Raw genomic sequence first — 14,795 nt, 5'->3', positions numbered from 1 at the left:
AAATCTCCCAGCCATTTTCACTCAATTCTTGACCTTCATATTCCTTCTGCTTCCAAAGATGAGAAGTAGCAATGCCAGGGAATTGTACTTTTTTTTTTCTTCTTTACCAAAATTCAGGTTCCAAACATCGACTTCCTGATCATAGTTTGAGTTCAATTCTCATTAGAAACCAAAAAATTTGGACAATCACCGACACCTTGATCCCAATTAGTTAAAGTCAGACTATATGAATCTTTTGTATCCATCCATATTCAGTTTGAAATTTTGTACACAGCTGATTCATCATAATTACACTGACTGTCAATCTACCACAATCCACTAGCACTGCAAAAGTGAACAAGAATAATCACATCCATTGCAAGAACGAAAAAGAAAATTCAACCAAAGGAACTGACAAGGAATCGACCAAGAGAGGGAGAAAAGAAATTTCGCATGACTATTAATACTTTCAAAGGACAAAGATAACAATATTTATGGAACATAATCAACATATATGCATGACCATCGAAGACAAATTACCCTCATTGCCAAATGCAAGCAAGCTACAAAATCTGTCTTATTTTTTGATAAAATAAGCAGTCAAGAGCTTTGTAACTATGAAGCCATGGAAGGAATCAACTTGAAATAGTTTTTTTAATCTTCCATCACAGATGATTGTCTTCTTATCAGATGGATCCTGGAAAGAAAAAAGCACACAGTCAAATGCCTAACAATACAACCACTGGGTAACTTCTGTGGCATGGGATTTGCTCCAGTAATTTTTGTCCAGTAACGCTCAATACCCTTTTAATTCATGCCATCTGTCTAAGAAATATTCATATCTCAAGTAGAAGTTATCAGATGGAGCTCTTTATTTTCTAAGATAGAAGATATTAATTACTCTATACAGCTAGCACAAATAACTACTAGACAATTCTAAAGACATCCCTTAATATTTCATTACACAGAATCTTCAATCAGCTAGATATGAAATATGAAAACACCAAGAAACATGCATGCGATTAACATATGAAGCCTTAGTTCCACCAACCCAATTTAGAGTACTGCATATTTCTTGAAACAGGGAGGCTACACATGTTATTTATAGGATTCGGAATCTTTAGAAAAAGGTAAGAAGGTTCTATAAGCGGAATTATTTGTTGAAAGGCGTCAACTCATGGCTATAACAATAAACACACACACATATACTGTACAGCAGTACTGTGCTCAAATGATTAACGTTACCAGAGGTTTAAAATTTATTTTCTTGGGAAAAGAAGGAACTAAAAGGTCAAAAGGCAAAATAAGTTGGTAGAATTAATTAAACATGAAATAAGTTGTTGTCCAAAAGAAAAAATGGTCACCATTTTGGCATTATCTCATATTTGAATTCTTTGTTAAGGCAAACTTGGTCAAAAGGCTATTGACATAACTAAAAACAAATAAAACAAGATGACTGAAGACAAACTAATAGTCATGAATAATATGTTGTTCCTTTGAAGTTAATGAGACTATCATATAAATTTGTTCAGCAGCTTCAGAAGTTCAATGGATTATCTTGTGTTACGTGAAGTACAATAGATTCTTGGAACATAAATAGAATGTCAATTACAATAGATTCTAGGAACATAAAGAGAATGTCAAACACTGAATGCCTTTTAACAGTTAATATTCTTATACTAAATTATGATTGGATAATGTTTTAAGGTAACATATGTTCTGAATCTCTAGTCAAACTCTTTTTTTATTCCAAGACGAAGCAATGTCATCCTGGAATTAAATGCGTTAGATTCTGGATAATATGAAAAATAGAAAAGTTTTCACTACCAGTATCGTCGTCGCTTATTGTAACAACCTGTTTGGTGGTTAGTCTTTTCGGTATTTTTGCCCTTTTTCGAGCATTGATTAGCTCATTTTTTACCCGAGGGGACCGTTGACACGCTTCCCGAGGTGTCTAGACATAGGCTTAAAGTGAAAAATGGTTGACCCAAAGTTGACATTTGGGTAAACGGACCTTTTTCGGAATTTCATCGATTCCGAGAGGTTTGGATGGTCGTTTAGAACTTGTGTGTGTCACACCCCGAACCATGGCCTGGGCGTAACACGGCACTCGGGCCTTGCTTGCATGTGTCCGAGCGAACCTCATGGCTTGCTTGTCAACATGGGCATCAAAACAATATATCTATATGATGCAATTTAAATGAATCATGAAAATATAATTTGCGGAATAAGTCTTGAAATTATCTCATAGCATGAAAATTCATGAAAACGTAATAGTCTGCAAACATGAAAGCATAACTGACTCTGTGAACTAATGCCTGTCTATGAAACCTCTAAAGCATGTCTGAATACTAACTACCAGGACATGGCCCTGGACTACCATAAACTGCATACTAAATATATATAGACTCCATGTGGAACCCCGAGAGGAGTGGGGCTCACCAATAAGCTGATACTGAGGTGATCCCCATACAAGCGGCGTATGCTCACGAAAATCGGTATCCGCACCGTGAAGTGCAGGCCCCGAGCAAAAGGGACGTTAGTACATGGTGAATAGTACTAGTATGTAAAACCTGCTGAAACGAAGAACATGGCACAACGTAGGTATAGGACATGAACTGAAACTGCATGTAACTTGAACATGAGCATGAAACGTGAGTAAAGTCTGAAAACAGTAATTCAATGAAAATACATGTATATAAAACTTCTTGTAACGTGGGGAATGCTATAGTGTAACCGACAACATGATCTGGTACTTGCGCCTGCCAGAGAACACTCACACCTTGCCGGGGGATATGAGATTTAAGTAATAATAGCATGTAAGGATCAAAGCGCATCATGAAGGTGTTGCCTACTGCTAGCGACAACCCTTATCCTACGGTGGCAACGTAGTTTCGGGCTATCGAGCCTTCTCGGTTAACTAAGCAATCCCAAAAACATGAACATGATATAGTTGGCTAAGAAGCCCATGATTTTAGTGAAAGAGCTTGTAATAACTTGTAATCATGATTTCACGAAATAACTTGTAATATGGTTTCATGAGATAACTTGTCATAATCTTGCAAACATGTTCTTGATTCGTGAGTAGAAACAATAGTTCATAAATATATAGATATATAATTTTGACTTGAAAACATGCTTGTAACTTGCTACATGAAATCATAAAACATGATAAGAACACATGAGGAATAATTCATGATTCATGGATTAAGCTGGGGTTCCTAATAACCGTAATGGAAGATTAGGAATACAATAACGAATATGGATACAAAATTCATATACATAAATACATAATTACGGGCTACCAATATGTTGGGTTTAATGCCACTAGGGTTTAATTTCATGAATATCAAGAAACGAAGCATGGGGAAGAACGTAGAGATTCCCATGTGGATGGAAGTTCTACATACCTTAATTGTTTCAACACTTGAGTTAGAGACACGAGTTTTTTTTTTGAAAGTGTTTCCCCCAAATTCTTGATTCTGAATCTTGAACGAGGTTTAGTTAGGGTTTACCAAAAGTGTTGGGTGGAGGAGATACCAAAAGCAAGGAATCCCTAGGAGATGTTTAATCCACACTTGTATGAGCTCCACAAGGAATACCAATGGTTTAGCTGCTGAATAATGAGTCCCAGACCCTAGAAAACCTATTTATAGGATGCCCAAAAACCGAGAAAAACTTCCAGACGAGAATACCCTGACACCATATGCGATTCGCACATGGTGTCGCATGTGCAACATGCGAATCGCATGTTGCACCAAATTGTCGCAGGTGCTGTATTTTGGATCGTCATTCGGTGCAGCATCTGCGACATCATATGCGACTCGCATGTACCACATGCGAATCGCATCTTGTGTCGCAGGTGGTGCACACCCGATGGTCTTCTTTGGCCCTTCTCTGTCAGCAGATGCGACACATTATGCGACTCGCATGTGTCACATGCGAATCGCACATGGTGTCGCAGGTGGTGCACAGCCTAATGTCTTCTTTGGCACTTCTCTGTCAGCAGATGCGACACCACCTGCGACTCGCATGCATAACATGCGATTCGCGGGATGCATTCGCAGTGTGATGCCTTAGTCTAGGCTCATGTTTTCTTTTGGTTTCTTTTGGTCTAGGATCATGCTCAAGGTCCGCGTTAATGGTACGGGGTGTTACAATATCTCCCCCTTGGGATCATTCGTCCTCGAATGATGGGTCATGGTTAAGAACATGGCTGGACATGGCTTGAATACATGAACATGAAAGAAACATGACGTGAAACGTAAGGGCTTGACATGGTCACGTGGGAACATGGTCATGAATCATAAGAACTGAATACGTGATTACATAGAAACATGTACATGGGGAACATGAAACTGAGTAGCACCTACATGAATGAGAATCATGAAACATTTGTCCTTGATTTATGAATAGTGGTTAAGAATCGCTACTGACTCTGGAATCTACAAAATTTATGGCAGGACTTCCTTCATAATTCGGAACCTCACGACATTTCTCAAACGTCTGCCAACTAACTAAAGTACCAACACACAACTCACATAGCATCTTAATACGCATGATGTGACATAACGTGATTACTGAATCTTGAATGTATCTAACATAAATACTGAGCTGGCTTGGACACACGGATATTGGCTGAATGATTATATGATTACTATACATGGTTTGAAAGAAATGCGTAGGCACGAATGATATGAGTACTGGAAATAGGCACGAACATGACATGATTATCTGGGCATGAGACGCATGACGTGGGACATAAATACATGAAACTGGATGACAGGAATACATGAGTGCTAAACTGTCATGAGATACGAATACGTGTAAACATGGATATCGTAACATGGGATCTGAATGTCGAAAACATGATTGTTACAACATGAGGGTTGAATACTAAGCGCGGGTAGGATTTGGATACTTAGAGACTTGATCATAGATGCTCGTTTGTCACCATGGTAATATGAGATAGGAGTATGACTTAGGCTTTGAATGTAAGCGTAACTCGATGTGAATGCGACAGACTTGAGTTGTATAACAAGAATATGATCCTAACATAGGTGTTCATAAAGCTCTAGCATAAACATGACATGAATACGTCGAATCTACGGTGAGTAGAATACTCCCAGATAAGCACTACGGGTACATTAAAAGATATCTATTTGAATATAGGAATGCACCTTACTTCGATTATCTTGTTAGTTGTTAATCATGATTATGAATACCTTAGCTCATCTTGCTCATTCTCATGAGCGAATTATAGAGGACCGAGAGAGAAAAGGAATTATTGGTACTATTCATATAAGATACTTTACTTTAGAGAACGTATACATGACATGGTGCATTGTACATGGAGGACGTAACGTGGAACATGCATACATGGGGACGTGATTCATATGGCATGAAACGTGAATAGCATGACATGGGGCATGGGACCATGAGCAACGACATTTACATGAGTACATCATGGATGCATATCGTGGCGTCGGACCTAATTTCATGAGTATTGAGCTATTAATAAGACATAAGCGTGATTTGCGTGGAGTACAATTGTAGGCTCACTCTTGGGTACTCATAGACGTACATGGGGATGGATAAGATATCACTTTTGGAACTTAGCTATACTTACAGAATGGGACATGGTTCAACATCGTTTACTCTTATTACTGTAAGTCGACACCCTCATTATAAAATAAGACTCACGAAGGCAAGGATCATAGGCATAATCGCTTCGTTCGTCAAGCACCTAAGGCATAAGTAGAAAGTCATCTTAAACTTAAACGGGGCATAAGTACTTCGGAAAAGAAAATGGCATCCTTTGTGCCGAGCTACGAGCCGTTTAAAACAAGAACCGAAGGAACATAAGCATGAGTTACGTAGAATCGTGGGTAGGACATCCATCTTGACTTACTATTATCGTTAACTACCAACCCCATTGTTAGGCTATTTCTATATGTGGATGCTCAAATAAGTCGGCCGTGGCACGAGTACGTGAGAACGTAGGTAGCATATCTTTGGAGTTGAAATAAATCATTTACCTAAGGCATTTTTCCCTTGTTCAAGGACCAGGTGGGCATTCCATAGGATTCTTAGTCTTTAAACTATTGTGTTACCTTCTCCTCAATCATTATCAAAATCAACATCATATTTGGGAAGCACTTAGAAGCTAGAACGTGGTCATGGGTATAAAAGCACGATAGATGCGTGAGACATGAATACGATCTTTAACCTTGGACATGAGTACAACTTTGATGTGAGAAACATGAAAGAACATTCCCTCGCATAGCTTACTATCGTATGGAGACTTAATTCTTGTATTTTAAACATGGAGTGTAAAGCTTTAACAACGGCATAAGATAGGTATGCTATGCATGTGTAGAGTACGTTTGGGCATTGGTACTACATAGTGCATGAATTATTCGAAATTGGAACATATACCTTTAAAACCCGCTATTCGATCTAGAACTTTATCTCATAACATAATTACCTAGTACTTGATCTCAACGGGCATGACAAAAATCGCATTCTACGCACCTTATCTTGGCTACATGAAATTGTGATCCTCTCGACATAATCTCCTTAATCTATCAACTTACAAACACATAATCTATATCGGCACCTTATCGCACGATCTCCCTTAGTTCAAAAGTCGACGTTTAAAGCTTTGTGGGTCTCTTGAGTTAGCGATAAGTGGTCATCTAGTGATTACGCTAAGTTCCTCTAACATACCGATGACTCGGTTTACTTCAAGCAAGTCTTACTTACTGGAAAAGCGGATTACTTAAATGAACGGGTTTCTAATGTACATAAGCTGGTATAACTTGGCTTTGTCAGGTCTTGGGAAAACTCTTTCTGATAATTCTTAAAGTCTCTTCTTCTGTAGCTTGATCTCTTACTGCTTAGATGGTTTTCTTCTTTCCCCCATGTCTACACCTCGAATTTAACTTAAACCCTTTGGGTTCTAACGCGCATTCGGTGTATTTAGACGGTATCCACTCACTAGTATTAACTTGACTAAGTAACTCAAATCATACTTCTACTCACTCTGCTGAAAATTTCTAATTCACTGTATCTACTCAAACTTACTTACTAGGCTTCTGTTACCACTTGCTAGTATCATATTCTCTAATTCTTCTCTGAGTGATAAAGTGAAACATAAGGTTATTTCTAACTTTTCCTCCTTATCTGACTCTATTCTTGGATTGTATACTATCTTTCTGAACTATAGACACAGATCACACTTAGGAAAATTTCATCTGTCTCAAACGAGAAATTGGAACAACTAACCCCCACTTTCAAAATTATACCATACTATACACATCAGGGATAAAATACTTAATAACATAACCCTAAGAGGGAACTGTCATATCTTTTTATCTCATAGTAATACCTGCTTCTTGTAGTAACTTACTCACGTCATACTCTCTAGGTCTGATCTGAATAAGCTGAAATAATTTAAAACTAACCCTAAAAACAATTCAATATCATCTGCTCGTGGTTAACTTTATAACATGTAACCTTGTAGGGTCTTAAATCAGAACTATCATCCTTATACTGTCGCTCCATGGTCAGATAATCCAAATAAACTTATTACGTAAATATATAACCTATGTGTACTACCATATCGAAACTTGCCTTTCAAATGGCACTATCACCTCGATAAACACACCATGCACTATTTGTTAAGTCTTGGGTCTCGAATTTTCCTTCTCGTCGCTTACGCATTCGATACGTTTAGAATTCGATGGAAAGGGAATGTTACTTGAAGCTTCATGGCACGAGTTAGAATAATTCCTGATGCCTCCATCGGAAAGCAACACATTGATAACGACTAGCTTTACATCTTCCTCATCCATTGAGACTAGGCATATTCGGTAGAATGAGAAACAACACATGAGTTCGAGTGATTTCTGAGAACACAACTCTATTGCACGATCTAAAGTTGAAAGAAGTGAGACAATCTTAAATGTCTTGGTGGTCAACTGTTTATATGTATGGCGCGCACACACATATAAAAGTGACCCCACTGGACACGGTTTCATAGACTCCCTAAGACACTTGAACCTAGGCTCTGATACCAAGCTTTGTCACGCCCCGAACCATGGCAAACACGGCACTCGGGCCTTGCTTGCATGTGTCCGAGCGAACCTCATGGCTTGCTTGTCAACATGGGCATCAAAACAATATATCTATATGATGCAATTTAAATGAATCATGAAAATATAATTTGCGGAATAAGTCTTGAAATTATCTCATAGCATGAAAATTCATGAGAACGTAATAGTCTGCAAACATGAAAGCATAACTGACTCTGTGAACTAATGCCTGTCTATGAAACCTCTAAAGCATGTCTGAATACTAACTACCAGGACATGGCCCTGGACTACCATAAACTGCATACTAAATATATAGACTCCATGTGGAACCCCGAGAGGAGTGGGGCTCACCAATAAGGCGATGCGAGGCGATCCTACCGCGGGCGTATGCTCCCGAAAATCGGTATCGCACCGTGAAGTGCGCAGCCCCGAGCAAAAGGGACGTTAGTACATGGTGAATAGTACTAGTATGTAAAACCTGCCGAAACGAAGAACATGGCACAACGTAGGTATAGGACATGAAACCGCATGTAACTTGAACATGAGCAGAGAGAGAGTAAAGTCGAAAACGGTAATTCAATGAAAATACATGTATATAAAACTTCTTGTAACGTGGGGAATGCTATAGTGTAACCGACAACATGATCGGTACTTGCGCCCTACCGGAGAACACTCACACCTTGCCGTGGGATATGAGATTTAAGTAATAATAAGCATGTAAGGATCCAAACGCATCATGAAGGTGTTGCCTACTTGCGACAACCCTTATCCTACGGTGGCAACGTAGTTTCAGGCTATCTGAGCCTTCTCGGTTAACTAAGCAATCCCAAAAACATGAACATGATATAGTTGGCTAAGAAGCCCATGATTTTCGTGAAAGAGCTTGTAATAACTTGTAATCATGATTTCACGAAATAACTTGTAATATGGTTTCATGAGATAACTTGTCATAATCTTGCAAACATGTTCTTGATTCGTGAGTAGAAACAATAGTTCATAAATATATAGATATATAATTTTGACTTGAAAACATGCTTGTAACTTGCTACATGAAATCATAAAACATGATAAGAACACAGAGGAATAATTCATGATTCATGGATTAAGTAGTTCCTAATAACCGTAATGGAAGATTAGGAATACAATAACGAATATGGATACAAAATTCATATACATAAATACATAATTACGGGCTACCAATATATTGGGTTTAATGCCCTAGGGTTTTAATTTCATGAATATCAAGAAACGAAGCATGGGGAAGAACGTAGAGATTCCCACATGTGGATGGAAGTTCTACATACCTTAATTGTTTCAACACTTGAATTAGAGACCTGAGTTTTTGAAAGTGTTTTCCCCAAATTCTTGATTCTTGAATCTTGAACAGGTTTAGTTAGGGTTTACCAAAAGTGTTGGGTGGAGGAGATACCAAAAGCAAGGAATCCCTAGGAGATGTTTAATCCACACTTGTATGAGCTCCACAAGGAATACCAATGGTTTAGCCTCGCGAATAATGAGTCCCGGACCCTAGAAAACCTATTTATAGGATGCCCAAAAACCGAGAAAAACTTCCGGACGAGAATACCCCCCGACACCATATGCGATTCGCACATGGTGTCGCACGTGCAACATGCGAATCGCATGTTGCACCAAATTGGTCGAGTCTTGTATTTTGGATCGTCATTCGGTGCAAGATACGCGACATCATATGCGACTCGAGATGTACCACATGCGAATCGCATCTTGTGTCGCAGGTGGTGCACACCCGATGGTCTTCTTTGGCCCTTCTCTGTCAGCAGATGCGACACATTATGCGACTCGCATGTGTCACATGCGAATCGCACATGGTGTCGCAGGTGGTGCACAGCCTAATGTCTTCTTTGGCACATCTCTGTCAGCAGATGCGACACCACCTGCGACTCGCATGCATAACATGCGATTCGCAGGTGATGCATTCGCAGGTGATGCCTTAGTCTAGGCTCATGTTTTCTTTTGGTTTCTTTTGGTCTAGGATCATGCTCAAGGTCCGCGTTAATGGTACGGGGTGTTACAAAAGATACGGGGTGTTACAGTGTGTGTGTTTAGTTCCGTTCCCAATGCACTCGGATGTATTTTGGGACTTGGGTTGGAAAATTGGAATTAAGGTATCGGGGGTTGACTCGGTCAACCAGGCCTCCTTTGAAAATTCCGAGACCACGGGCGCGTTCGTAGCGTGTTTTTATGTGTGTTTACGTGTATGGCATGTGAGAAGATGGCCTCGGAATTAGTCGAAAAATCAGATCAAATTGTGAACTTGGGTAAGTTTTCTGGTGTTTGGTGCCCGCTTTGGCGTTAATCCGGAGCGGTCCAAGCCATTTGGGCTTGACCGCTGGAGCAGCTCTGCTAGGCGGTCCCAATGTCGCTAAAGCAGGTGACGGGCAGTGTGTATAATTAATGAAGTGTTAAAAGCCTTTAGACTCTCATTTATTTCCATTTCGAAATTCGAGCTTTTGGGGACTGTTCTTGGAGATATTTTGGGAATACTCTAGGAGGTAAATCTTGCTATCCCTCTTCTATTTCATTAATGCTGATCATCATAGATTCTCTCTTTCCTTTAATAATCCCTTAGTAATGGAAGATGAAAGTGGGTTTGATGAACTTTTTCTCTAGGCTTATTAATGATGAATTGATGGGGTTTATGCTAGATTTTGATGAATCTAAGTTTATTAATCATACATCCTCCATTTTTAGTGTTGAATTTCGGAATCAAAGAGTTAGGGTTCATACCCAAATTGGGGGTTTTGCTTCAAATTCAAAATTGGGTAAATCTATGAGTTAATTTAGCAATTAGTGATTGGGTTATGATCACCTAGTGCTTAATTTGACAATTTGCTTCTGAATTTCCCGTTTAGCCCTTGTGGGCCCCCTTTTTCTCAATTTCTAGGATTAGATTAACTTAAATTGAATGATAGCGATATTAGTATCATTCTTCATGATTTCTAATCTAGATTTCGAATATGCCTATACTACTTTGGTTCTGAGGCTCAGCGGAAAGGCAAGGCGATAGAGTGATTTGTTGGTATTGTTGTTCGGCCATCCGGGTAGGTTATGGCTTACCTTTGTGAGACTTCGCATAGCGAAGCATATATTTAGATTATATCGTCAGAGAAAGCATGTGAACCTTCAGGTATGAAGTTGGGATGGATAATGTCTTAGGTTAGGCCCTGTTGTGTGTTAGGACTAGCCATCCTGTTATATTGTAATTGATTGTTCCATTGTGTTGGCTTGATGCCATGTGTTGTTAGTAGCTATTGGCATCTGTTGTTCTATCTTGATTATGATATTGTTGGCGTACCCACTGTTAGTACTTGTGATTCGGTTATATTATTGGCGTACCCACTGTTGGTACTTGTGATTCGAATATATTGTTGGCGTACCTATTGTTGGTACTTGTGATTCAAATATATTATTGGCGTACCCATTGTTGGTACTTGTAATATTGAGCATGATTATTGTGGATACATGCATTGCACGCACTCTCATTCTTCATGATATATTGTTGAGATACTGATGATTGATAACGTCCAAATCCACTCCTCAAATGAGAAAGTGTACACGGTTGTATGCAATATGATTTATATATATATATATAGGCGATCAAGAAAGTAAAGAATTATCACCAACTAAGCAAAGCCAAACACTTTTTCGAAAATGATTTTTGATTTAAAAACTAATAAAGATAAAACTAACCTAGAAAGCAAGTAAAATGATCAATGGCCACAAGCATGGATACAAGGAAAATTACTCTCAAGTAACAATCTAATGTATTTTACAATTTTACAACTAAAAGCGAGTTTATGTTAATAGATAATGATTTCTAAAATCTCATTGAAAGTCTTCCAATCAAATCAATGAATTTCACTCTAAGCTTTTCCAAGCCTTAGAGTGTGATATTAAGCACAATCAATTTAACCTCAAGTTAACTATCCTCTTCCGAGCTCAAGTTATTAGATGAGGTTTAAAGCCCTAAATCCTTGCTATTTACTCTTTTCCTAACCCTTAACTCTCTTTTCCAAGCAAAGTAAAGGTAACTAGGCACAATCAATATTTGCAACCATTAAGAGACATGAAATCTTGAAGAATAAATAGAGAAACATTAACCACTTCATTAGAAATAAAAATTGTTCAATACATAAGCAAAACAAGAGATTTAATTCAACACTTGATAATGGATATTCTCACAAACAAGATGCAAGTAAGAGAATAAAATACAACACACTTAAATATTCAATACATAACAAGGAATTGAAGAAAGGGTTAAGAGTTTGCTCATTAAAATGCTCCAATCTTCCTTCCAAAGTGTTGGTTGAAGAACCCTAGCTTCCAAAAGTCTTGTGAAAATGGCCAAAGTTAATGATATTTTCCTTCAAGTCTTCCTTTTATAGTTGCACAATTTTCCAATCAAAAATATGTCCAAAACAGCCACTGATTTTCGGAATTGCAAATCTGGCCTTTTTTGCAATTTTAGCCATTTTTCTCATTTTCTTCAATTTGGCCTCTTTTGACTTGTTTTCTTTTTTGATTATTTCTAAATCACATAAACCTGTAAAATAGGAGTAAACGACATTAAATGCACTATTTTCTCAATCAAACATTGCAAAGTCTAAGCTTAAAGAAGAAATAAGTTGGTAAAATACCAACTTATCAATGATACTTGATGAAATACTGTGATGAGCTGGGCTTGGTTTTTACTTGAGTGGCGTGAGAGGCGATATCGGATGCTAGTTCCAAAATCGTTGATTGAGTGAGTGCATAGACTCCGCGGGTCCCCCAGAGTGGTGCCGGTGAGAACCCCCGTGGACAAAGATCAGGGATCCCGTCTGTCTATTGGGCAAAAATTCGGGACGGGTGGCACTTAGACTTCGCGAGTCACACTGGGTTGTGCTACCGAGATGTCGATATTTCCGTCCAGAGTACATGTGTACACAACATTTGCATGACATTGCATCGCATCTATACATTATTGCATTGCACCATGGCTTATTTTGAATGTTTTGGTGTCGTACTTGTGATGTTAGATTCGGACTTGATATATTCAGACTTGGCACATTTGGGATTAGATGCTTTACTTAGGTGATGACGTGTACTTGGATTCGATTACTTTGATTTATACTTGTTGGGTTGTCTACCTATCCGCTTTATTAGCTGAATTGTGTTAGTTATGCTTGGTCGGCCAATGATGTCTACCAGTACTGTTGTTTTGTACTGACCTGCACTTGCTGCATTCTTTTATGAATGCAGAGTATCAGGTTTGATCTGCTTCCGTCACACGTGGCTGATAGTCGCTTCAGCATTATCTTCGAGTTTCCAGGGTGAGCATGGTCGTTCGCTGCCTTGAAGACTTCTCTATCATTATGTCTTATTCCTATTCAGAGGCATAGATACTTTTATGTATTATTATCCCATACATGTATTTATTCCCTTAGATGCTCTTGTATTACTCAGACTAGACCCTGGGATATTATTATTATTATTATTATTCTGCACCTTTCTACTATATATATATATATATATCGTGAGACTTACGTATTTATTTTATTCTGTTTCTCGATTTAATTATTTATGTATTTATTTATCATTGGGTTAAGGGTTCGCTTACCGAGCTGGGAATGGTAAGTGCCCGCACGACTTACGCCAAAATGGGTTGTGACACTTATATACAATTGAATGACAACTTTTTATAAAGAGTGAAAAAATTTTTATAACAAGGAATATGTTAACTGAATGAGTATTAAAACCAAAACAAGAACTAAAGATGGTGAAGGATGTGAGCAGAAAATGCAACAAACCTGAAGCTCATTTTCTTTTATATATTGCCATATTCTCTGGATGACATCAGCTCGAGGCAATGCATTTTCACCAATACCAAAGAATTTTACAAGGGCATCTGATAATCGAACTGGATCAAGAAAACCAGATCCTCCTCCTTTCTGCTTTTTTTCTTTTTTGCTTTGGCTCATCTAAAGCTGGTTAATTGAGAGTTGCAGATTTGGCTTAGAAAAACGCTAGATATGTCATCAGTTGGAGAAAATATGAAGCAAATGATTCCCCATACTCCAAGCAACCTAGATAAAGAATGGAAAGCATTTCGGAAAATCAAAGCCTGTTACTTTCTGGGCTTCGAACAATTTAGTCTCACCTTCTTCTCTTCCTTTTATTGGTAGCCTTCTCTTCACTGAGGATTTGACTTGAGTGGCTGTATGAGTCAAAGAAAAACATCCTAAATATTGCGAAATGACTCATATTGCAGAATTACACAATGAAATTGTCAATAGGAAAGTCAAAATTATCATCTGTCTCCTCTACGGGCCAAATGTGCTTGCATAGCATAGCACCTTGTTCATCTACAACATGTCTATTGTTTTGACCCGAAAAATTCCGCTCAAAACCTCATAACATGAAAACCCTAGTTTTCGTAAAGCTTCATACTTTATGGAAGAAGAAGCGTGGGGAAGAACAATGATGTTCCCACACATAGATAGCAACCCTTCATACCTGGTAATGCTCCAAGCTTGAAATAAAAATCTGAACTTGGAAAAAGAATTCTAATCCTTGGTCTTAGATTCCTTCAGGTGGGTTATCTTGAAAACCCTATGTTAAGAACATGAAATTCCTACTTAGAATTCATGGGTAATTGATGGAATTCATTTAGGATGGTCTTAAGGAGCTTACCTTGATGCT

At 38.3% G+C, this 14,795-nt stretch overlaps 1 long non-coding RNA gene across 1 annotated transcript; it reads right to left on the bottom strand.

Moving 5' to 3' along the window:
* Positions 1-417: 417 nt before the first annotated feature.
* On the bottom strand, positions 418-14,305 carry LOC132062828 (uncharacterized). Its single transcript, XR_009416259.1, has 2 exons — positions 13,904-14,305; positions 418-800 (listed from the first exon to the last, which is right to left on the bottom strand). It is a non-coding gene; the product is annotated as an uncharacterized LOC132062828 (long non-coding RNA).
* Positions 14,306-14,795: the final 490 nt, after the last annotated feature.

This window comes from Lycium ferocissimum, chromosome 7, assembly GCF_029784015.1.
Source record: "Lycium ferocissimum isolate CSIRO_LF1 chromosome 7, AGI_CSIRO_Lferr_CH_V1, whole genome shotgun sequence".
NCBI lineage: Eukaryota > Viridiplantae > Streptophyta > Magnoliopsida > Solanales > Solanaceae > Lycium > Lycium ferocissimum.
The sequence above is the reverse complement of the archived record's forward strand: the minus strand, read 5'-3'. Positions and strand labels throughout refer to the sequence as shown.